Source organism: Canis lupus, chromosome 4, assembly GCF_011100685.1.
Source record: "Canis lupus familiaris isolate Mischka breed German Shepherd chromosome 4, alternate assembly UU_Cfam_GSD_1.0, whole genome shotgun sequence".
NCBI classification, from domain to species: domain Eukaryota; kingdom Metazoa; phylum Chordata; class Mammalia; order Carnivora; family Canidae; genus Canis; species Canis lupus.
Genome location: NC_049225.1, coordinates 34,945,708 through 34,969,705, shown reverse-complemented (window position 1 = coordinate 34,969,705; position 23,998 = coordinate 34,945,708). Strand labels below are relative to the sequence as shown.

The following is a 23,998-nucleotide window of genomic DNA, read 5'->3' as shown; positions in this document are numbered from 1 at the left end:
ACATCTGCCTCTGTGTTTAGAGGCTAGGCTGACAGTGTGAGCACTGCTTGAACACGTGCGTGTTCTGGGGTCTCTATGGGGCTCCTGCAGTGTACCTTCCCATTTAATGTTCCTGGCAGCCACGCAAGTGAGGATTGTCTTCTCAATTTGCCGGTGAGCCCACCAAGACTTTATGTGGTAGAGTCGGCGTGCAAGGTCCCACCCTGTAGGATTGGGATGCAAGCCCCGATGACGGATTCTAGGGCCCTTCTACACCACTAGGCTACCTGGCTTTCCATGGAGGGGCCCGGGGTGGAGTGGTGTTTAAGCAGGCCTGGCAGAGAGTGGCGGGTGCCTTCCCTCGGCACCTGTGGGCTGGCTCAGCGGCTCAGCCTGCTCGCCCAGCAGCAGCACTGTGGGAGCTCGTAAGGCGTCATACCTGGGCCCAAGTTCTGATCAGTTAAGATTCCATTGCTGGAGGTGGGACACGGGCAATTATATTTTAAAAACTGCCCCGGCGAATTCTCGTGCCCAGGTAAGGCTTCAGAAGTATGTGGGCAGCAGGAGGCCCAGAGTCCATGCTGCTTCTGCCCTCTAGCTGCTGGACGTGGCTCTCTTGAATCTGGAAAATCTCCTGAAGGACAAAGTCACTTTTCATGATAGTTTTTTTGTGCTGGATTTTCAGATGAAATCTGAAAAGGCCGCATTGAAGCCAAACCACCTGGCTGGGGGGCAGGAGAGGAGAGTAGATGAAGAAACCCGAAAGGCCGCACTTTTCCTCAGTGTAGCACAGCTCTGGCAAGAGACTCCTCGAGCAGCCCCCCTCCCTTGCTGCACCTTGTAACCCCGTAGCCGCTCCTGGCTGTGGTGAGGGCAGCTCCTCTGTGTCCCTCAACCTCTGCAATCCCGGCAGCGCGGGGCCAAGAATGAGACGAATGTCAGATCCCCTCCCACCACCATTTGCTGCCTCCCTTTATCCACGTGTTTCATTTTCTTCCTCCAGAAGGAGCTGCCTTCCGCCTTTCCTTCCAGCACTGACTGATGGTTTCTTCTGTCTGCGCCGGGCCCTGCTGGAGGTGCTTCGGGGTTGTAGACATGAGCCAGATACAGTGTCTGCATCTGCATTTTCAGTACAAGGATCTGACAAGAAACATGTCCCAAAGGGAAAGGTCTCCTGGCCTCCGTTGAGGGACAGAGGGCCTTGGGAGCTCAGAGGAAGTGTGATTCCCTTGACTGGTAGTCAGGAAAGCCTTCTTAGAGGAAGAGGCATTTTCAGCTGGTCTCTGAGTGCAGGGGAGAACAGCGATGTGAACAAAAGGAGGAATATTTGAGGTTGGGGTGGGGACCATCCAAGGGCAGAGGAGAGCAAATACTTGGAAGTTTTATGCACTGCTAAGGGACACTCTAGGGAATGTATGGGGAATAGTGAAGGGTGGAAGGGTCAGCGAAGAGGGGAATAATGTTGGAAAGGTGGGTAGGGGCTGGATCACGGCCTTGAAAGCTGTGGTGGTTGGACTTGGTTACATGGTGGGGGGATATGATGAGAACGTCTGTAAAATTAATTAAGAGAGGAGAGGTGGGACATAGGGAGAGCCACTAGCTCATTACCATCCAGGTTACCAGTGACTGAGAGAGGAGGGCTTTGCTCCCTTGGCTTTCCTGAGGGTTCTTATCGTGAAGACTGATACCAAGTAAACTGTAGAGTCCCGTTGCATTCAGTAACATTGATGTTCTGAGTCTGCTGACCACGCTGAGGACTTGTTGGGTTTGGCCTTGACCCCGCTCCTGACATGAAGGAGCAGCAAATAGAAGAGGGAGAAGCAGGGAGGAGTGAGGGCTGAAACTGTCATGGTGGAGCTTTCGTCAGATTTGTCTCTAAATCATGATGCTATGGTGAATCATATTGTATTTTTTTAAAAAAAATTTTGACTTCTGATTGCTCATTGCTGGTATGTTGATAGAGTGGACTTTGTATATTTATCTTGTATCTAGCGATGCTGCCAAACTCCCTTAGTTCCTGTGTGTGTGTGTTCCATCCAGTTTTCCATATAAATTATCACATTGTGAATAAAGACCGTTTTATTTTGTCTCCAATCTGGATGTCTTTTATTTCATTTTCTTGCCTTACTGCAATGACTAGAACTTCCAATAGAATATTAAATAAAAGTGATGAGAATGAACATCCCTTTTTCCTAATCCTAGCAGAAATCATTTAGTTTTTTAGGATTAAATATGATTATTAGTTATAGTTTTTTTCTAGATGTCCTTTATAAGTTTCTTTTTCTGTCTAGTTTTTTGAGAGTTTTTATTATGATCACTGTTTGAATATATATAATGTATATACTTTTGAATCTATGTTGAATATAATGTATATATATTAGTTTGTTAATACGGTGCATTACATCAGCTGATTTTCAAATATTAAATTACTCTTGCGTTCCTGGGATTAAATCCTCCTTAATCTTGATTTATTATCATTTTTATATGTTGTTGGACTTGATTTGCTAAATTAAAAATATCTGTATTCATGAGGGATATTGATATAGTTCATTCTTTTTTTCTTGTAATGTCTTCAGGGTTGTCAGGGTAATTTGTTATCAGGGTAATTTTGGCTTAGCAGAGTGAATTGGGGGAATATTTATTCCTTTAAAATTTTCTGGAAGAGTCTATGTAGAATTGGTATCTTTCTTACATGTTTGATAGAATTTACCAGTGAAGCCACTGGGGTCTAGAGTTTCCTTTATTGGAAGTTATAAGCTAAAAATTCCATTTCTTCAATGCACATTACAGCTGTCTAGGTTATCTATTTAATTTTGAGTGAGCTTTAGTAGTTTATATATTTCGAATCAGTCCATTTCATCTATGTTGCTGAATTTATTGCTGTTCATAATATGCCCTTATTCATTTATTATCTGTGGAATCTATAGTTATGTCACTTCTCTCATTCTCAATACTGGTAATTTTTATCTTCTGGCTTTATCCTGATCAGTGTGGTAGAGGTTTGTCTGTATTATTGATTAAAAAGTTAGGTTTTGGTTTCATTGATTCCGCTTTTGTTTTTCGGTTTCATTCATTTTTGATCTGAACTTTATTATTTCCTTTTTTCTACATATTTTGGATTTAGTTTGCTCTTTTTTTTAAAGTCATTTTTTTTTTTTTTTTTAAACAGCAGACTTAGGTTTACAACAGAATCGAGAGGGTGGTACAGAGAATTCCCATATATCTCTGCTTTCACACATGCATAGCCTCCTCCATTAGCAACATTACTCACCAGAATGTCAGCATGATAGTTGTTTTTTTTAAACTGGGGATGAACCTACACTGGCATGTTATAACTACTCGGAGTCTGTAGTTTAGCTTAGGATTCACTCTTGGTGTTGTACATTCTGTGGGTTTGGACAAATGTCTAATTAAATTACATAAACAGTCATTATGATGTTTTATCAGTCATTATAGTATACAGACTATTTTTCACTGCCCTAAAACTTCTCTGTATTCTCGTACTCATCTCTTCCTCCCTACCTCTGGCAAACACTAATCTTTTTATTGTCTCTGTAGTTTTGCCTTTTTCATCATGTCATGTACTTGGAATCGTACATTATGCAGCCTTTCCAGATTGGCTTCTTTCACTTAGTACGGACAGACTTTTATTGTGCTTTGCTTTATTGGGTTTCACAGATAATGCCTTTTTTCCCCTTACAAATTGGAGGTTTATGGTAACCCTGTGTTGAGCAAGTCTATCGGTGTTATTTTCCCAACAGCATTCGCTCATTTTGTGTCTCTGTGTCACATTGTGGTAACTCTTGCAATAACTTTCTCATCATTATTATATCTGAATTGCTGCAGTCTCATGATAAAACTAACAGATGAGGATTTGCTTCTTACGGTTGAGCAAGGAAAGTGGCTTACAGAGATGGAATCTGCTCCTGGTGAAGATGCTGTGAAGATTGTTGAGATGACAACAAAGAATTCAGAATATTACATAAACCTAGTTGATAAAGCAGTGGCAGGGTTTGAGAAGATTGACTCCAATTTTGAAAGAAGATCTACTGTGGGCAAAATGCTAGCAAACAGCATCATGTGTACAGGAAATTTGTTTGTGAAAGGAACAGTCAGTTGATATGGCAAACTTCATCTTGATCTTATTTTAAGCACTTGCCGAAGCTGCCTCAGCCTCCGGCAACCACGCCCCATCAGTCCGCAGCCGTCTGCTTGGAGACAAGACTCTCCACCAGCAAAAAGATTATGACTTGCTGAAAGCTCAGATGATACTTAGCATTTTTTAAGCAGTAAAGTATCTTTAAATTAAGGTATGTGTTTTTTTTTTTTCTTCACTTGATAGACTGCAGTATCGTGGAAACCTAACTTATGTGGACTGGGAAATCAAAAAGTTTATTTGATTTGCTTTATAGTGATGCTCGCTTTTTGTGGTGGCCTGGCACCAAACCTGTAATAACCTCAGGGATGCCTCTAAAATTTATTTAAAGTTCCTTCGTATCTTTTCATGGCTTGACAGCTCATTTATTTGTAGCACTGGATATTATTCCTTTGTCTGAATGTACCACAGTGCACTTCTCCGTTCACCTACTGATGGACGTCTTGGTTGCTTCCAAGTTTTGGAAATTATGAATTAAGCTACTATAAACATCCTTGTCCAGGTTTTTGTATGAATATAAGTTTTAAATTCTGTCAGGTAAATGCCAAGGAGTGTGATTGCTGGATTGCATGGTAAGAGTATGTTTAGTTTCGTATGACACCTCCAAACTGCCTTCTAGCGTGGCTGTGCCATTTTGCGCTCAATCCCATAGTCATTAGGTGAGAGTTCCTTTTGTTCTGCAACCTTGTCAGCATTTGCTGTTGTCAGTGTTTCAGATTTTGGCCATTTTCATAGGCATGTAGTGGTATTTCATTGTTGTTTTAACTTGCTGATGTGTGACGTGGAACATCTTTTCATATGCCTATTTGCCATCTGTATCTCTTCTTAAGTGAGGTTTCTAGTAAGGTCTTTTGCCCATTTTTAAAAATTGGGTTGTTTGTTTTCTTATTATTAAGTTTTAAGAGTTCTTTGTACTTATCTAAAGCGTACTTTAGATAACAGTCCTTCATCAAATGTGTCTCTCTTAAGTATTTTCTCCTGGTCTGTAGTTTTTAAATTTTTAAGATTTTTTTTTTTAATTTTTAAGATTTAAATTCAATTTGCTAACATATAGTATCACACCCAGTGCTCATCCCGTCAAGTGCCCCCCTTCACTGCCCGTCACCCAGTCACCCCCACCCCCGCCCTCCTCCCCTTCCACTACCCCTTGTTCGTTTCCCAGAGTCGGGAGTCTCTCATGGTTTGTCTCCCTCTCTCTTTTTTCCCATTCAGTTCCCCTCCTTTCCTTATAGTCCCTTTCACTATTTCTTATATTCCCCGTATGAGTGAGACCATATGATGTTTGTCCTTCTCCGATTGACTTACTTCACTCAACATAATACCCTCCAGTTCCATCCATGTCAAAGCAAATGGTGGGTATTCATCTTTTGAACTGAAGATTTTAATTTTGGTGAAGTCCAGCTTATCAGCTATTTCTTTCATGGATCATAATTTGTATCTAAAAAGGCATCACTAAACCCTAGGTCATCTAGATTTTCTCCTATTTTACCTTCTAGGAGTTTTATAGTTTTGTGCTTTACATTTAAGTCTATGATACATTTTGAGTTAATTTTTGTGAAGTATGTAAAGTCTGTGTCTAGATTCGTTTTTTCTTTGCACGTGGACTGCCAATTATTGAAGAGACTATCTAAAGATAGTGCTTCTTTGTCAAAGATCAGTTGACTGTATTTATGTGGGACAATTTCTGAGCTCTCTGTTCTGTTGATCTATTTGTCTGTTCTCTTGCCAGTACCTCCCTGTCTTGATTACTATAGTTTTATAGTAAGTCTTGAAGTCATGTAGTGTCAGTTCTCCAACTTTGTTCTTTTTCTTCAATATTGTGTTAGCTATTCTGCAACTTTTGCCTCTCCATGTAAACTTTAGAATCAGTTTGTCAATGTCCATAAAATAGCTTGCTGGAATTTTTATTAGGATTGCATTGAATCTTATAGAGCAATGTGGGAAGAACTGATATCTTGATAATATTGAGCTTCCCTATCCATGAACATGGAGAGTCTCTCCATTTAGTTCTTTGATTTTGTTCATCAGAAATTTGTAGCTTTATTCATATAGATTTTATATATATCTTGTTAGGTTCATACCTAAGCATTTCTTTGGGTGCTAATATGAATGATATGTTCAATTTCAAAGTCTAATGCTTATTGTTGGTATATAGGAAAGCAATTGACTTTTGAATATTAACCTTATATCTGGCAAACTTATTGTAATCCTTTAGTTTTGTCCATTCTTTTAGATTTTCTACATAGATGATTATGTCATCTGTGAATAAAGACAGTTTTATATCAATCCATATACTTTTTTTAATATCCTTTTTTTTTTTTGCATTTTGGTATTTTTAGTAAGGACTCCCACTATGATGTTGAAAAGGAGTGATGAGAGAAGTCATCTTGCTTTGTACCTGATCTTAGTGGGAAAACTTTGAGTTTGATGTTAGTTTGATGTTGATAATTTTTAAAACTTACAAATGGGTGTTGAATATCGTCAAATGCTTTTTCTGCAATTGATGATATGATCATGTGATTTTCTTCTTTAGTATATAATATGATGGATTTTGCTAATTGAGTTTTTGAATATTAAATTAGCCTTGTGTACCTTGGTTAAGTCCCAGTTCATCATGGGGTATGGTTCTTTTTATACATTGTTGGATTTGATGTGCTAATTTGTTGGGGATTTTTGCATCTCTGTTCAGGAGATGTATTGGTCTATAGTTTTCTTTTCTTATAAAGTCTTTGTCTGATTTTGATGTTAGAGTAATACTGGCCTTATAGAATCAGTAAGGAAGTGTTCCCTCTGCTTTCATCTTCTGAAAGAGATTATTGAGAAATGGGGTAATATTTTCTTTATGTTTGGTAGAATTCACCAGTGAATCCATCTGGGCCTTGTACTTTCTGTTTTGGAAGGTTATTAAATATTGACTCAATTTCTTTCTTTTTAAAAAGATTTTATTTATTTATTTGAGAGAGAGAGAGAAAGGGAGAAAGAATTAGCAGGTGGGAGGAGCAGAAGCGGGGAGAGAGAGAGAGAGAGAGAGAGAGCGAGAGCAGACTCCTTGCTGTGCAGGGAGCCCAACTCAGACTCGATCCCAGGACCCAGAGATCATGACCTGAGGTTTAACCAACTGAGCCACCCAGGTGCCTCTCAAATTTCTTTAATAGATATAGATGTAGTCAGATGATCTGTTTCTTCCTGTGTGCAGTTTGTCTTTCAAGGAATTGGTCCATTTCATCAGGGTTATCAAATTCGTGGGCATAGACTTATTCTTAATGTTCCTTTATTATCCTTTTAATTTCCATGGGATCTATAGTGATGTCCACTCTTTCATTTATGATATTAGTAATTTTTGTGTCTTACCTCTTTTTTTTTTCTAAATTATCCTAGGTAGAGACTTATGGATTTTATTTTATTTCTTTTTTTCAAAGAGCCAGGTTTGGTTTTGTTGATTTTCTCTATTGATTTCCTGTTTTCAATTTCATTGATTTCTGCTCTGATTCTTATTAATTACATTCTTCTGCTTGGCTTAGATTTAATGTGCTCTTCTTTTAGTTTCCTAAAGTGAAGCTTAGATTATTGATTTTAAGTCCTTCCTCTTTTTAAATTTATGCATTGAGTGCTATAAATTTCCCTCTAAGCACTGTTTTCCCTGCATCCCAGAAATTTTGATAAATTGTGCTTTCATTTTTATTTAGTTCAAAATATTGTAAATATTCTTTGACTTATGTTATTTAGAAGGGTGTTGTTTAGTCTAGAAGTACTTGGGATTTTCCAGTTCTCTTTTATTAGTTTCTAGTTTAATTCCATTATGATCTCAGAGCAGACATTGTGTGATTTCTATCCTTTTAAATTTGTTACAGTGTGTTCTGTGGCTGAAAATGTCTGTCTCGAACGTTCCCTGTGAGTCTGAGAAAAATGTGTATTCTGCTGTTGCTGCATGAAGTCGTCTATAGATGTCAATTAAATCCAGTTGACTGATGGTGTTGTTGAGTCCAACTATATCCTTATTGATTTTCTGCCTGCTGGTTTTGTCCATTTCTGAGTGAGGGGTGTTGAAGTCTCCAACTATGATAGTGGATTCATCTATTTTTTCCATACAATTCTATCAGCTTTTGTTTCATGTAATTTGATGCTCTCTCATTAGGTGCATACACATTAAAAACTGTTATGTCTTTTTGGAGAATTGACCCCTTTAGTCATTATGCAATACCTTTTTAAATCCCTGATTTTTTTTTACCTTAGTTTCATGTCTGCTCTGTCTGAAATTAATATAGTTACTCCTGCTTTCTCTTGATTAATGTTAGCACAGTGTATTTTTCTCTACCCATTTTCTTTTGATCTATGTGCATCTTTATATTTAAAGTGGATTTCTTATAGACACCATATAGTTGGCTCATGTTTTTTGATCCACTCTGACAATCTCTAAACTGGTGCATTTAGACCAGACATTCAAAGTGATTATTGATATAGTTGAAATAATATATATTTGTTACTGTTTTCTATTTGTTACCCTGTTCTTTTTTCCTGTTTTTATCTTCTACTCTTTTTCTGCCTTTTGTATTTTTTTTTTTTTTGAAAGAGAGAGCCCAAGCAGGGGGTGGGGAAGGACAGATGGAGCAGGAGAGAGAATCCCAAGCAGACTCAATGCTCAGCACTGAGCCCACACAGGGCTCAATCTTGTGACCCTGAGATCATTACCTGACCCAAAATCAAGAGTTGGATGCTGGGATCCCTGGGTGGCTCAGTGGTTTGGTGCCTGCCTTTGGCCCAGGGCGTGGTCCTGGAGTCCCGGGGTCGAGTCCCACGTCAGGCTCCTGGCGTGGAGCCTGCTTCTCCCTCTGCCTGTGTCTCTGCCTCTTTCTCTCTCTCTCTCTCTGTGTCTATCATAAGTAAATAAATAAATAAATAAATAAATATTTAAAAAAAAGAGAGTTGGATGCTTAACCAACTGAGCCACCCAGGCATCCTTGCCTTTTGTGGTTTTAATTGAACATGTATTTACATTTTTTCTATTATGTCAATCACATTTAAGTTTTGAGAATTTGTATTTACAAATAGAGCTCAGTACATTTCCAGGAGAATATCTATATCTATATCTATATTTATTATTTTATTTTTTCAAAAATGAAATGAAAGCAAAATACAATTATTATGATAATTAATTAGGTAGCTTAATGAACATCTTGCTTGGTGTCTGATTACTCAGTGTTTAAATGAAAATTCGGATTTTCCTTTTGGTTTTCAGCTAGAGCTGAGAGAGTCTTCCCTTTTCCCAAACTTTGATTTTTTTTTTGCATTTTTGAAGGCTAAATAATCCATTATTTAGTGATTTTTCAAACTGCTTTTGAAAAGACTGTATACTGTGTTTTATGTGGTTACTGAAGTCTGTCCTTTAGTTTTTGCTCAGGTAATGTTTTGAGAGAGATTTCCTTGAATTCCTGGAGTTCAGAACAAAACAAAACAAGATAAGTAACAGCAGCAATACAACAAACACAGATACAAACAAAACAAAAACTCCAAACTTTTTCCCCAATCTTTATAGGTTGACTTTCTGTTGGAGAACTCCTTCAGCACTTAGCCAGGCTTGCACTGAATCTACAGATCAGTCTGAGCTGAAATCTTAGGGTCTTCTCAGGTCTCTTCTGGGCGTGCAGCTTTCCTTGGGTGTAGTGTGGCTTTCTAAATTGACCCCTATCAGTGGGTGCTTTTGAATGTCTTAATTTCCCAAAAAATCCCTCCCAGATTCTTCTCCTGGGTCTCAGGTAGTTTATTTTATGTCTTGAGTATACCTTTTTCCCCAGGTATCTGGGGGTTCATCTTGCAGTGTTTCAACCAACACCTATGAGTTTCAGTTTCAGTTCTGAGTTGCAGAATGCAGATGAGTGCCTTGCATATGTCCTTCAGGTAGCCTCCAGACAGCCTATGACACACATACAAAATGATTTGTGAACAAAGTTTATTCTACTTTCTCTAGAGTCAGGGATTAAGGTCTCTGTCTGGGAACATGAGCTGTCACCACTTCAAGACTGCTGTCATGCTGGAGATTAAGTGGAGCAAGTTCAAGTGAAAATGTCACAATGCTTTCCTACTGTTTTTAAGGTCCATTTTTTTCAAAACAGATTATTTATTCAACAGAGAAGGAGAGAGAACACAAGCAGGGGAGCAGCAGAGGGAGAGGGATAAACGGGCTCCCTGCTGAGCATGGAGCCTGATGCAGGGCTCCATCCCAGGACCCCAGGATCATGACTCAAGCAGAAAGCAGATGCTTAAACGACTGAGCCACCCAGGTGTCCCTGTTTGTTTGTTTTTAATGAACTGTTCTCTTGGTTGTTGTAAACCTTTGACTCTTTCCCAGAATTCTGACAAAGTTGGTTCTGGCCACTTCTCTCTCTCTCTCTCTCTCTCTCTCTCTCTCTCTCTCTCTCTGTATTTATCTTTATAGGTATAAGAGCTTAGAGCTGCTTACTCTGCTCGTATTTACTCCACCTTCAGTTTTTTGGAAGATATTTTTGCTGGGTATAAAAATCTAGGTTCAGAGTTTTTCTCTTTCAGAACTTAATGTTGTTGCTCCACTTCTCTTTTGCGTTGTGTCTGATACTAAATTTGTTGTCATCTTTATCCTTGTTCCTCTGTAATAACATGTCTTATTTCTCTGCTGCCTTTATGATTTTGTCTGTATCCCAGTTTTGAGCATTTCAATTATGATGATGTACCTTGATGTAGTTTCCTTCTTTGTGTTTCTTGTGCTTGGGGTTTCTTAAGATTCTTAGATCTGTGGGTTTACAGTTTTCATAAAACTTGGAGATTTTTCATGAGTTATTTCTATAAATATATTTTCCTTTCCCTCTCCCTTTCCTCTCCTTTGGGACTCAAATTACACATATGTTATATTGTGTGAAGTTGTCCCACAGTTCACTAATATGCTTTTCATTTCCTTCCTTCCCTTTTTCTTCTCTTTCTCTCATTCACTTCCTTCCTCCTTCCCTTTTTCCTCTTTTCTGCATTTCATTTTGAATGCTTTCTTTTACCATCATTTTAAGTTCTTTTTTCCTGCCATATCTCATCTGACACTAAACCAATTCAGTTTATTTTTTAATCTCCTACATTGCAGTTTTTATTTCTAGAAGTCTCATTTGCATCTTCTTTTCAATCTTTCATGCATTTGTTTAACTTTTGAACATATGGCATATAATAGTAATGACTGTTTTAATATTGTGGTCTGTTAATTCTGACATCTTTGCCAGTTTTGGCTTAGTTTGGATTGATTGATTTTCTTTTCATAGGGGCCATATTGTTGACCCTTAAGCAACATGAATTTGAACTGTGTGGGTCCACTTATTCATGGATTTTTTTTCCCCAAATAAATATAGTACAGTACTGTCAGTATATTTTTTCTCTTTTATGATTTATTAATGATATTTTCTCTAGCTTACTTTATTGTAAGAATACAGTATATAATGCACATAACATACACAATATGGTCAATCAACTATTTAAGTTATTGGTGAGGCTTCCAGTCAACAGTAGGTTGTTACTAGTTAAGTTTTGGGGGAATAAAAAGTTGTATATGAATTTTTGACTGCACAGGAGATTGGCACCTCTATCCCTTATGTTGTTCAAAAGTCAGTGATATTTTCCTGCTTCTTTACATACCTCATGAGTTTTGATTGGGTTACAGATATTGTGATGGATATTTTTGTATTCCTAGAAAATATTTTTGAGTTTTATTCTGGGATGAAGTTAAGTTACTTGGAAGCAGTTTGATTTTTTTTTTAGGTTTTATTTATTTATTAATGAGACACACACAGAGAGAAGCAGACACACAGGCAGAGGGAGAAGCAGGCTCCCTGTGGGGAGCCCAATGCAGGACTTGATCCCAGGACCTCAGGATCACGCCTGGACCAAAGGCAGACTCTCAACCACGGAGCCACCCAGGCTTCCCTGGTTTGATCCTTTGAGTCTTGCTTTTCCCACTTGTTAGGCAGGAGCACAGCTATTCCTGCTGAGGCAATACCTTTCTATGTACTCTACCCAATGTGAATCATGAGATTCCCATTGAAAATACCACTGTTCTTGGCCCTATGAAGTACTAGACCCTCAAATTTCTGGGGGTGTTTCTTTACCTGACCTTGGAAAAGCTCAACTCTGCTAAATACTTCAGTGAAATCTTTAGAAAAATCCCTAGGTTTCACCTCCTTGGTACTCTGTCTTGGTTCTCTGGCTGCCTTGATCTCCCTGATACTTAGATTCAATTCCTCGACTCAGGGCATCCCCTCCCCCAACACCTGTGTTGTTTTGGAAGCTTAAAGCAGTAAGCTGAGGCAATCGTAGGGTTCACCTTGTTTTATTTTAGTCTCCCAGGCATTGCTGTCCTTTTTTTTGCCTCATCTCTAGTATCTTGAAAAACATTATTTCATATACTTTACCATTTTTTTGAGTTGTTTTGGAAGGAGGGTAAATCTGCCCTGTTATTCCATCTTGATCAAAAGGAGAAATCTGAGGTGTTTTTTAAAATATGGATAATTAAAAAAAATAAAATATGGATAATTTGAGTTTATTTAATGATTGAGGGAATGGAGAGGATGATGATGTGAAGGATGATGGAGAGGAGGCAAATGTTGGAATGAGATGAGAAGGGACAATTTAATGTTTTAATCTGCTATTGATCTTTGCCAGGCTCCTGTGGGTGTTGGGTAGGATAATTCATAGCCCCTGGCTTCAAGGAGCCCATGATCTGAAGGGGCAGGAGAATGGTTTATAGTTGTTTTAATCAAGAGGTACAGTTGCTGAGACAAAGCAGATGTTTCATGTTTCCAAACTATGAAGAATTAGATTCATTTAAAACATTTTTCACCGAATGCAATTATAAATGCTGTTTCAGGAAAGCCTACAAATCAGGATAGATTTGTTCAGCCATTAAGGGAAGAGGGTTGTTAATTTCGTGAGGTTTCTGTAGGAAGGAGCTTGAGACCCACGTGTGAGCCTCCTTGGTCCTTCATCTGCAGGAGCCACGGTGCCCCCACACAGGCAGCTTGCAGAGTTCTTATGGGGTGTGCAGGTAAGGCACCCATTAGGGTGCTGGCACCTAGGAAGTGATCAGCAAATGTGGTTCCCATGTCTGTGCCAATGAGTCCTTGGTTTGTGCCTTTGCACAGTGTGATGTTGTGATGGGCATTTCCTCGTGAGTCCCAAGTCCCTGTGCCCATCAGGGTTGGAGCCTCCCCGGACAGGAGCTGTGGTGGCTTTCTGCATTCTGGAAGATGCCCTTTCTGGCTCCTATGGGACCCTTTGTTAGGAGTCACTTACCCTTATGCCCCTTAACCAGATAAGTCAGAAGGCTTAGAAGGACAATAGGAAGCAACAGGATGTGCCCCTATCCCCAGAAAGCTGCTGCCAACCTGCCTCAAAATTGTCTTCTGAGTTGAACCTGAGGAAAGGGCCAGCTGTGGTCAGGGAGGAAGAGAGGAAGGGCTGAGGACCAGAACAGGCATGAGGATGAGGACAGGAGGACCCCTGATGAACAAAGGGTCCGTGCAGGCCAGAGCTGAGGTGCCCCAGAGGAGGCAGAAATCTCAGGATGCTGCCCTTGTGTGCCCGTGGGGTGGGGGTGGGGGTGGGGATGTAACCTGAGCACTGGCTTGGCGGCCTCCCTGAGTGCAGCTCGCTGGGAGTCCGGGGCCTCTCTGTGCCCTGCGTAGGTGACAGCATCTCTGATGCGGCCTGTCCTGAGGTGGCTGGCTGGTTACCCTGCTCCTCACCCCCCAGGCATCTTGGAGCTAATGTGAGGGACTGGCAGGCACAAGCGATGGAAGGCTCCCAGTGTGCCCCGCACTTTACAGGCAGTTTGTACTCCTGACATCTCAAGAACGCCCTGCGGGGGTAGGTATTGATTTTATGAGAAGAAAGCTGAGGTTCCCAGAGGCGAAGGGACTTGTTCAAGGTCATGGGTGTGTGTTAGCTCGGCTATGCACTCAGGTGTCTGCCTCCAAGGCTCAGTCTTCCTAACATGCCCCACAAGCTTTCTTCCTGTTTTAAACATTTGTTGTGGGGTCGTCATGATGTGACAAGCCTACTTAGAAAGCCAGCTGGGGCGTGCGTCCTGGGCAGGTGCACGAGGCATTTGTTGCTCATTCCTTGCGTCGCTGGAGTAGGCCAGCCTGTGTGGCAGTCGCAGCAGCCCCTGAGCCCACGCAGGCCGCATGTCCGTCCTGGGCTGGCCCGGGGCTGCTGTGAGCCTGTGGTCATCTCCCCCACTTCAGGAACCAGGCTGAGAAGCGAGTGCTCTCCAAAAATGCTTTCAGTGCTATGGGTGGAGAAGCGAGAACCGGCTCAGGCTTCTGCTTGGAATAAACGTGTCTCAGCGGCTGCCGTGGCATCGGCCGGAGCAGGCCACTCACCAGGCTTGACCAAGTAACAGACTGTAACAGTCCTCAGGGGACACTCTGTGCCGTCCCCCCAGTGATGACTTCCTGGGAGCTCCTGTGGGTGCTCCCCCACCCCCTGCTGGGGCTGGAACCGCTTGGTGGAGAAGGGCCCTGCTCCCTGCCTCCAGGGGCTCACCATCCAGTGGAGGGATGGCGCAGCCCCAAGAAAGGGAGGCCTCTGGGAGAGATGGTGTTGTGGGGTACATGGCAGCCGTGACACATTTTGCTTAAAGGGGGAATTACTGAGGGCGGGGCAGGGGCCACATCGGAGCCTCTGGTTCAAGGATGAGAGGTCTCAGCAAGGGATGAGAAAGGAAGGGGCTTTGCAGGCTGAGGGACCGGGGTGCAGAGGTACAGAGAGGGCGTGGTGTTGGGTGAGGGCCTGTGGCCAGGTGTTTGGAGCCACCAGGTCCTATGGGAGTGTGGTGGAGAGCAAGAGGCCCAGCAGTGGGAGGGCCAGCAGTGGGGCTCGCCCTGTGGATCCCTGGTGTGGGGTTCTGGCCAGCGGTGTGGACAGCACTGGGAATGCTGCTTTGGAGCCCAGCTGGGGCATGGGGGCTCCCCGGGGGCATCAGCTGGGCCTGGGCCACTCCTGGCTGCATGGGGTCTAGACCCTCCTCTGCTGCTGCTGGCAGCCCCTGCTGTTCACCCTTTGGGGGGATGAATCAGCTCCATTCTTCAAGAACAAAAGCTCCTGGGTTGCCAGGGAGATGCAGGGGCTGCTGCCTGCACTTCCTGGAGTTGTGGTTTGGAGTCAGGAGGAAATGGGTCCTCCTGTGCCTGGAGCCTGGAGCTGCACTCCGTCTGGCTCTGGCCGCACAGGGCAGGGCTGGGCCGAGCTGCCCTAATGCGTCGTCCCTGTTGCATGGGGCTCTCTGGGGGTCAGCACTGAGCAGAGGCCCTGGACCGGGAGTGCCCTGTGTCTGTGCCTCTGCTGGTTGAGGGCTGCGGGAATTAGGCCTCGTCTGCTCTGTTTCCTCTAATGAGTACCTAGCTTGCGGGGCGGCGAGGGGATTTCACAGGAGCACAGGTCCAAAGGCCTCTGTTCATTTATTCAATAGATGCTTCTTGCTCTCCCCGCATGCCAGGCACTGCTCCGGGGCTGGAGTCCATGCAGTGACGTGAGGCTGGCCTGGCCCCAAGATGGACAGACAGCCTGGCGGGCACCGTGCCGTGCACACGGGAGCACTCACTACATGGTAGTGTTGTTCTTGGGGTCAGGGGCTCCGGGGAGGGTGGGACTAGGAGAGAAGCATTTGGGGAGGTGGAGGGCTGGAGCAGGGTGCAGCCCTGGGTGCCATAGCCCTGCAGGAAAGGGGGTGAGGGTCACTGGAAGACCCTCCCATGAACTTAAGCTTCCTCGTGGCTGTGAGTCCTAGGGTGCAGGGGAGCCCTTGGGGGGTTTCCTGAGCCAGGCTGCTGTGTTTGGCTTTGGGGCCCCCCAGCGAGCCCCAGTCCAGGGCCGGGCTGGCCTTGCTGTCCTTTCTCTTAGCAGGTGCAGAGCTGGCTGTGGCGAACTGCACCTGGTGACTCTGAGCTGAGCCGACGGCCCAGCAGAGATCGGAGGTCGGGAGAGTGGGCAGAGGGCCTTCCTCTGGAGAAGGCTCCATCTCATCTGCCTCTGCCCCCCGCCCCCCCCCCCCCCCCCCCGCACAGATGGGGGAAGCCTTGGGTGGGACTCAGGGGCTCCCCAGCTGTGTGGGAGTGCTGGGAATCTGTGAGGTGCATTTGGGGGTCAGACATGGTGTTGGGGTTGATGATGACATTGGAGGTGGTCAGGTGGTGCCAGGTATTGGAGTGCTCTGCAGTCGGGCCTGGGGACGGAGAAGGGGGTGCTTGGGGGACTTCCCGAGAGCGTCGTTGGTGCTGTGCCTTGAGGGTTGATGGCAGGTGCTGGGGCCAGAGGCATGTTGGGGGGTGTGTGATGATGGAGGTGGGGGTGCGGATCAGTGAGGATGAGGGAGCCATCAGCGCCTGTGCCGGTGGCTTCATGTCTGAGCTCTGCAGTGTCCCAGGGAGGGCGGCTCGGGCTTGATGCCCTGCGACGCGTTCTTGGGCAGAGGGGTGACTCTGTGGGCTCGGTCTGGGGAGCGAGGGGCAGGGGGCTGTTGATCAGGCACAGAAGGGTGGGGGGCGCTGAACCAGGGCAGCCAGGAGCCAGGGGTGTGGGTGGCTGGGCTGCTGCTCCGCGACTTTGCAGATGCCCAGGGTCGTTACCTGCCGTTGTCACCAGGGAAAGTTGCAAAATGAAAATTAACTGTCAGAGAAGATGGATTCGTTTGATGTCTAACCAGGAGCGGCCTTTTATTGCTGCAAAATGCTGATTTCCATTCGCGCTGCCAATGACAGGTGAGTCTTAGCGGCCCTGAAGGAAGCCAGACCCCCAGTTAGAACGCCCAGGACACACGGCCTGCAGGGCCCAGCTCTCCTCCATCCTGCGTGGCTGTGGGAGTGAGGCTCCGTGTCTGATTTCATTCATGGGGAAGAACAGCTGTGTGGGCGGGCTAGCCCCCGCGGCCTGCTGGGAAGGCTTGGGGCTCTGGATTCACACACATCTGGGTTTAAATTCAGGCTGGGCCACTTAGAAGCATTGTGCCTGGGGGCCGGCCTGTGTCCTCCCCTGTAAGACGGGAGGCGTGTTCTCCAGCCGAGCCTGAGACTGCAGAGCACTTGGCACAGTGCCTGGCACGGGGTATCAGGGGCTGGGGCCAGCTGAAGTGGTCCGAAGCCGCTGCGACTCAGGATTCAGATCACTTTCCCAGGAGCAGCACTGGTCGGGGTGCCCATGAGCTGCAGGGTGGACAGGAGTCAAAAGAGAGGGAGCAGCCAGGGAGGTAAAGCAGGGGGCTAGTGAGGACAGTTATTTAAGATGAGACTGTGCTCAGGGCAGGGGTGTCAGGAGCACGAGCCTGCTGGGACTGCTGAGCGGCCCCAGTCTGCCCCACTCTGCCCCCAGTGGGTGGCCTGGGGACTTTCTTCTTGCCTCCAGCACTTTGATGTTCTCCGAGTTGGCTAGGAAGGAAAGGGCTGGGCTGGTTCGGGTCTCGGCAGGCCTCAGGAGCAGATGGCAACGGTCAGAGGGTTTCCTGGAGGTTCGGAGGCAGCCGTTCTCCTCTGGGAGCTTCTGGTTGGCAAAGGGTACAGTTGGTGACAGGTCGGAGGGGCTTCCCCCTCTGTGGGGCCGGGAGGAGGGGGCAGATAGTGACACAGCAATCGAGTGGGAGGTCTCTGTGGTGGGCGTCTGTCTGCCCGCATGCCTGCCTCTTTGTTGCTCGGAAGGAGGCAGGGGCTGGGCCTGCAGCTGCCTGGGCAGAGCGGCTCCTGCGTGGGACAGAGCTTCTCCCTGGTTACAGACTCACCGCTTCACTCTCCACTCGCCTCAGCAGCCTGCGTGGGGCCTCGGGCTGCCTCTCCCGGGCAAGAAGACTGTGGAAGCGTCCTTCTCCAGGTGGAACTCCCGGCCCTCTGGGAGGTGTTTGGGGCTGGGCCTGGCTGGGGAGAGCCCCAGAGGGGTGCGGTGAGCTCAGGCTGGGTGCGTGCGGGCCAGTGCCGCATCCAAGGCTCTGGTGGACGTGGTGGCCGGGCGGGCGCAGCAGGCCCCAGGTGTCACCTAGTGCTGGGTTCCAGCCTGTAGGGCAGGGCACAGACTCAGCCCTGGGGATGAAGGTACAGGGTGCCAAGGGGCAGACAAGATCTAGAGAGGACACATAGGAAATTCCAGCAATTTCTGGGCCAAGGAGATGCTGCAGAGAAGCAGAAGATGAAATGAGAAATGAAGGATATATGTGCAGGGGTGGCCAGCCCCCCGGGGTGTGGGGTGTTAAAGTCTGAGGGTCTCGGGGTTTCACCTGCCATAGGTTAGGTTCTCAGCTCCTGGGGTGGGGGGTGCTCCAGCTGCTGGGAGGGGAGAGGAGGGTGCCCAGCTGGGCATCGTGATGGGTGGTCCTGACCTGGTGATAGGTAGAGAGGCTGCTGAGCTCCTCACTGAAAATGGGGTGAGTGGGCAGGAAGTCTCCTGCTGCAGGGAAACAAAACCGAATCAAAAAGCCCAGAACCAAGAGCTGGACCTGGGGGATAGAAGCCCTGGATTCTCCTTCCAGTTCTGCTGTGAACTTGCTGAACGCTGGACGGGTCCCTTCCCCTCTCTGGCTTTCAGTTTGCTCCTCTGTAAAACACAAGCTGTGGGGCGGAAAAAGGGATTTCAGACACGTTCAAGCAGTGGGACCTTTGCTGGAATGAGCTATTCCATGACCCTCCTACCATGACCACCCTCAACTGAGTGAAGTGGGTGGAGGTGGGTGGGGGGGCAGCAGACCAGTGCCCTACGCCCCTTTGTCACATTTAGGACCCAGAACTGTGGCTCCTCTCCAAAGCCCTGCTTACAACACTTATGTGGATTTTAAACATTATCTATATTTTAAACTAATTTTTATGCAACAACAACCATGTGCCAGGCACTGTTCTAAGCACCTTAAATACATATTAACTCTTTCATTTCTCACAATAGCCCTAAGTAGGAGGTGGTGAAACTGAGGCACAGAAGGTGGTGATATTTTAAGGTCACCCAGCTCCTGAGTGGCACAGCCGGGATTCCAGCCCAGACAGTGGGGGTCCGGGTTTGAGGTGTCCTACCTCTTCCCTACCACCTGTAGATGGTGGCGGAAGGAGGTGGCTTGTCTCCAGGTCCGCCAGCCAGGAGAGGGTCCGGGTCTGGGTGGGGCGGGGAGAGGGGTTCGGGTCTGGGTGGGGTGGAGGCGGGAGAGGGGTTCGGGTCCGGGTGGGGCCGAGAGAAGGGTTTGGGTGGGTCCAGGTGGGGCTGGAGAGGGTCAGGGTCCGGGTGGAGCTGGGTCCGGGTGGAGCTAGGAGAAGGGTTCAGTTGGGGTGGGGCGGGGAGAGGGGTTCGGGTCTGGGCGGGGCCAGAACAGGGTCAGGGTCCGGGTGGGGTGGGGAGAAGGTCCGGGTCTGGGTGGGGCGGGGAGAGGGGTTCATGTCTGGGTGGTGCCGGGAGAGGGTCTGGGTTCGGGAGGGGCTGGGAGAGTGGTTTGGGTTCGGGTCCGGATGGGGCTAGGAGAAGGGTTTGGGTCCGGGTGAGTCGGGGAGAGGGGTCTGGGTCTGGGTCCGGGGGCGTCTGGGAGAGGGGTTCGGGTCCGGGTCCAGGTGGGGCTAGGAGAAGGGTTCGGATCCAGGTCCATGCAGGGCCGGAAGAGGGTCCGGGTCCGGGCGGGTTGGGGTCGGGGTCCGGATTGGGGTCCCACCGAGCGGGCCAGGCGGGGTGCGGGTCGGGGTCCGGGTCGGTCCCGTCGAGCGGGTCGGGCCGGGTCCGGGTCGGGTCCCGCCGAGTGGGTCGGGCCGGGTCGGGGTCTGGGTCGGGGTCCGGGTCGGTCCCGCCGAGCGGGTCGGGCCGGGTCCGGGTCGGGGTCCGGGTCGGGGTCCCGCCGAGCGGGCCGGGTCGGGGTCCGGTTCGGGGTCGGGGTCCGGGTCGGGGTTCCGCCGGGCGGGGTCCGGGTCGGGGTCCGGGTCCGGGTCCGGGCCGGGTCCGAGTCGGGGTCCGGGTCGGGTGCGGCCGCGGCCCCGCAGAGCCCCAGGAGGGTAAGGCGAGCTGGCGAGGCTCGGGCGCACGCGTTGGCGCGTCGGAAATGGGACGCGCGGGTTTCTCCGCCAGGCGCACACTCCACCCACCAAATTTATTTAAGCAGATCAGATGCAGGGGGTGTAATGTCAGATTAATGGATAAATAACCGTCCTGGCTTTTGGCAGGACGGCGGGGAGCGGCAGTGAGAAGCCTCATTATGTGCGGCTCCGCCTCGAGGACCGAGCCTCGCGCTGCCGCCCCACCCCCGGGCCCGCGAACAGAGCATTAAATTGTTGCAAAGGGCTCCCCTTCACTCGCAGAACAAAGATGTTTTCTCCAGAATAAATCGACTCCCTCTCCGCGCGCGGAGCCCGGCTTCCCACAAACGCGGCCTATGCTCGGGCTCCGCTCGCCGGGGGAGGGGGCGGCGGGGCCTGGGAACGCGGGGCGCTTCCTGCCGGGCGGGGGCGGGGGCGGGGGCGGGCCCCGGGGCGCGGAGGGCGCCCCAGCCGAGCATCTGGGCGGGGTCTCTAACTCCTCGGAGCTCCAAGGGCCGCTCCGGGGACGCGGGTTAGAGAGCCCGGACTGGAGAGCCGGGTCTCTAACCTTGGGGGCGGAGCGGCGGGCGGGCTCCGCCCAGGCCACGCCCACCACAGACCAGGCCACGCCCATTCCAGTCCAGGCCACGCCCACTCCAGCCCAGGCCCCGCCCGTGCCCCTGGAGCCTGATGCCCAAGCAGAGGAGAGGTGTGGGGGACTCTGGAGTCCGGGTGCTGCTGAACCCTGACCCCGGGCCTGGACCAGGGGCCTGGGCTGAAGGACCCAAGATCCTCAGGGTGGCTGGGCCCCCTCCCGGCTCCCCAGGGGTGGCCCAGTGCCTGGCAGGCTCCTGGCAGGGTGGGACCAGGATCTCAGGGGAGACTTGGCTCTGGCCTGAGCTAAATTTTGGCAGATTTGGAGCAGCTGCCCCGGCTGCCCTGGGCTCGGTAGGCACAGGGCTCAGAGAAGCTGCTCGGGGAGAGTAAATACTCTCTCTGTTCCAAAAGAGCCCCTTTCTCGTCCATCCTCACCCTAGGAGGCACGTGTAGCAGTGGAAGGAGCATAGGCCAAGGCCGACTCGCTGCCATCACCCCCTGGCGGTGTTAACTCTAGGCAAATGGCTTCTTCCCCTCTGAGCCTCCCTTTTGCCACCTGGCAACCCTGGTGTAATGCTTCCACTTTGCCCAAGGAGCCTGGTTATGAAGAGTGAAGCTCCTGGAGCAGTGCCCCGCACCCAGTAGGCTCCTTGGGCAGTGATTTCTGTAACAAATATTGATGAAATGCCTACTCTGGACTAGGTCCCGTGCTGGTCTCTGGAGACGTGATGGTGAGCGGGGCGGCCGTGTTGTGCTTCCTGGGGGTCGGACTGGGGAGCAGGGCTGGCTGGTGTGCTGGTGCCGCCCGGACACATACGTCCCCTGGATGCTGCTTCTGTGCGCCCGCCCGGGGCCCTTGAGTTTGGGTTGCCCGTGGTGGGGTCTGGCCTTTGGGGCGGTGTGCTGTCTGCATCTTGCTCTGCCTCCTGCCTCCTTCGTCATGTCTCTTCCCCGCTCACTCCTCACCTGCCACACCAGAATGTCTGACTGATCAAGCCAAGAGCTTGGAAAAGGAAAGTTCTGAAAATGTTCTGGGCTTGGGTCTGGAGTGTGGAGCCTGTCGCAGAACCACAGAGCATCCGTGGGGCCCAGATCCCTAGTTGCTGAGCATCTCCTGGCAGGGCCACCAGGCACCCTTGAGGCCCTGGCATCCCAGGGGGGCAGAGCAGATGAGGTCGCTGCCCTCATGAGGCCTTCAGCCTTCGGGGTAGTGGCAGTTACTGAGCACTTCCCTGGTGCCAGGCTTGGTGCTAGTGTTTTCACACCTAATCCTTGCCACGGCGTGGGACCATCTGTGGCCAGTTTCGAACCCTACCCCCTTCCCATGCTGGCAGGCCCTGTCTGACCTGCCTGTTTCCTGGGCTCCTGCAGGCCCTACCACCTGGAGCTCTGGGCTCTCACAGGGTGACTTTCAACTTGGCTCTGTCTGTGATGCTGCAGAGTCACATGATCCAGGTGAGCCTGTCTCCTCATCCACAAAATTGGGATAATATTCGTACCACCTCCCATGGTGTGAGGAGGAAGCCTCCACGAACAGAGCCTGGACCCTTGTGGGGCTTGCCCGAGGTGGCCACGTGTTCCGATCCCCAGGACGTGGGCCGGGAGGTCCCGGGATGGGCCCTTCCAAGGACGACAGTGATGTCCCCTGCAGCCCCAGCTGTTCCGCTGGTTTCGGAACCCTGTTTGGGAGGCATGGATGGGCTCCCTGGGCAGCACTCCATCTCCCACCTGCCAGGTCTTTGTTTAGCTCAGAATTAAAGCCGAAGCAGAAAACACAAAACATTTCCTGCATCGCAGGCGAGGGAACTGTCTGTCTTGTCAGCTCCAGAGCTGCCGGCGAGCGGCTGGTAATTGTGGAGTCTGGCCGCGGGGCCTCCCCTGGGAGCTCGCCTTCCATCACTGTCCGTGTCTGTTATCATGGTTATCACACTCCTGAGCGGGCTCTGGGGAAGTGGGGCTGACCGGTGATTTTCCATTTTCTGGAGGTGCCGTGCCCACCTCCCCTCACTCGCTTATTCCTTGGGCCCAGCTCCTTGAACACGGCCTCTCCGGCCTCGCGTTGGGCCCGCCGTGATGTCACTTGCTATGGCGTGCTTCATTTCACTGTGTCTGTGTCCCCGCTGGGATCGTGAGCTCCCGGGGACCTTGCTGGGGTCCAGGCTGAAGTGCGCTGCAGGGACCGTTTAAGCAGTGCCCACGAGGAAGGCAGCGGGGCACCTGCGGGTCGCTCAGGCCCCACCTGGCTTCTAAATCTAGCCCTGTCACTTGCTCTGTGACCTTGGGAGAGTCACCTAACTTCCCGAGCCTTGCTTCCTTCATTTCTAAGATGAGGATGATACTGGTACCCGCTGGCTGTAAGAGATGCTGGGAGGATTGTCATGAAGTTGTCTCCACAGCGTGGAGCTTCATGCCTGGCATGTTGTCAGTCTTAGAGGTCACACGGGCAGTGCTTGAATTTCCCCGTGGAAGATAGAAGGGAGAACGGGGCACTGGGGAGGAGGGCGGTTGTTGCCTGGGCCGCCCCACAGGCTGTGGGGTTGAGGGGTGCAGACTCGGGTGTCTAAGGATTAGGTGGGGGTGACTCACAGAAGCTTAGGAGAGACTGATTTTGGTTGAATACATGCCAGCAGGTTAAGAAACCACTGCCTGGGTTCTCACCTCCCCCAGGAAGGACTCATACGGGGAAGTCCTGTGTTGGCCAGCTTCTCCAGGAGCCTGGCGGTCGGGGGCCTCCCACGGCTATGTCCCCTGGGAGGGCCCTACTGCTTGGCTCCAGGGAACAACTACTTCTACTACTACTACTATTAATACTACTACTACTACTATTCTTCTTCTTCTTCTTCCTCCTGGGAAGGCCCTACTGCTTGGCTCCAGGGAACAACAACAACTACCACTTTTATTACTACTACTACTACTACTACTACTACTACTACTACTACTACTACTACTACCTCTTCTTCTTCTTCTTCTTCTTCTCCTCCTCCTCTTCCTCCTTTTTAAGATTTTATCTATTTATTTATTTATTTTTTGATTTTATCTATTTAATAATGAGAGACAGAGAGAGGCAGACACAGGCAGAGGGAGAAGCAGGCTCCCTGCAGGGACTTGATCTCGGGTCTCCAGGACCACACTCTGGGCCGAAGGCAGATGCTCCACTGCTGAGCTCCCCAGGTGCTCTAGGGACCTTCTTGCTCACCATCTGCTCTGGATGGAGGTCAGGGCACGGCCTCTAACCGGCCTG

At 48.8% G+C, this 23,998-nt stretch overlaps 1 protein-coding gene, 1 long non-coding RNA gene and 1 other non-coding gene across 5 annotated transcripts in view; 2 read left to right on the top strand and 1 right to left on the bottom strand.

Moving 5' to 3' along the window:
- GRID1 (glutamate ionotropic receptor delta type subunit 1) overlaps positions 1 to 23,998 on the top strand; it is a 639,335-nt gene that overhangs the window by 65,652 nt on the left and 549,685 nt on the right. The window lies entirely within an intron of this gene.
- Positions 16,825 to 19,914, bottom strand: LOC106558713. 2 transcript variants are annotated; one of them, XR_005358084.1, is made up of 5 exons: positions 19,806 to 19,914; positions 18,618 to 18,729; positions 18,399 to 18,500; positions 17,910 to 18,293; positions 16,825 to 17,674 (listed from the first exon to the last, which is right to left on the bottom strand). It is a non-coding gene; the product is annotated as an uncharacterized LOC106558713 (long non-coding RNA). The 2 variants fall into 2 exon arrangements; XR_005358083.1 differs by having other exon boundaries at positions 18,399 to 18,729.
- Positions 17,774 to 17,868, top strand: MIR346 (microRNA mir-346). The gene has a single exon (NR_049487.1). It is a non-coding gene; the product is annotated as a microRNA mir-346 (primary transcript).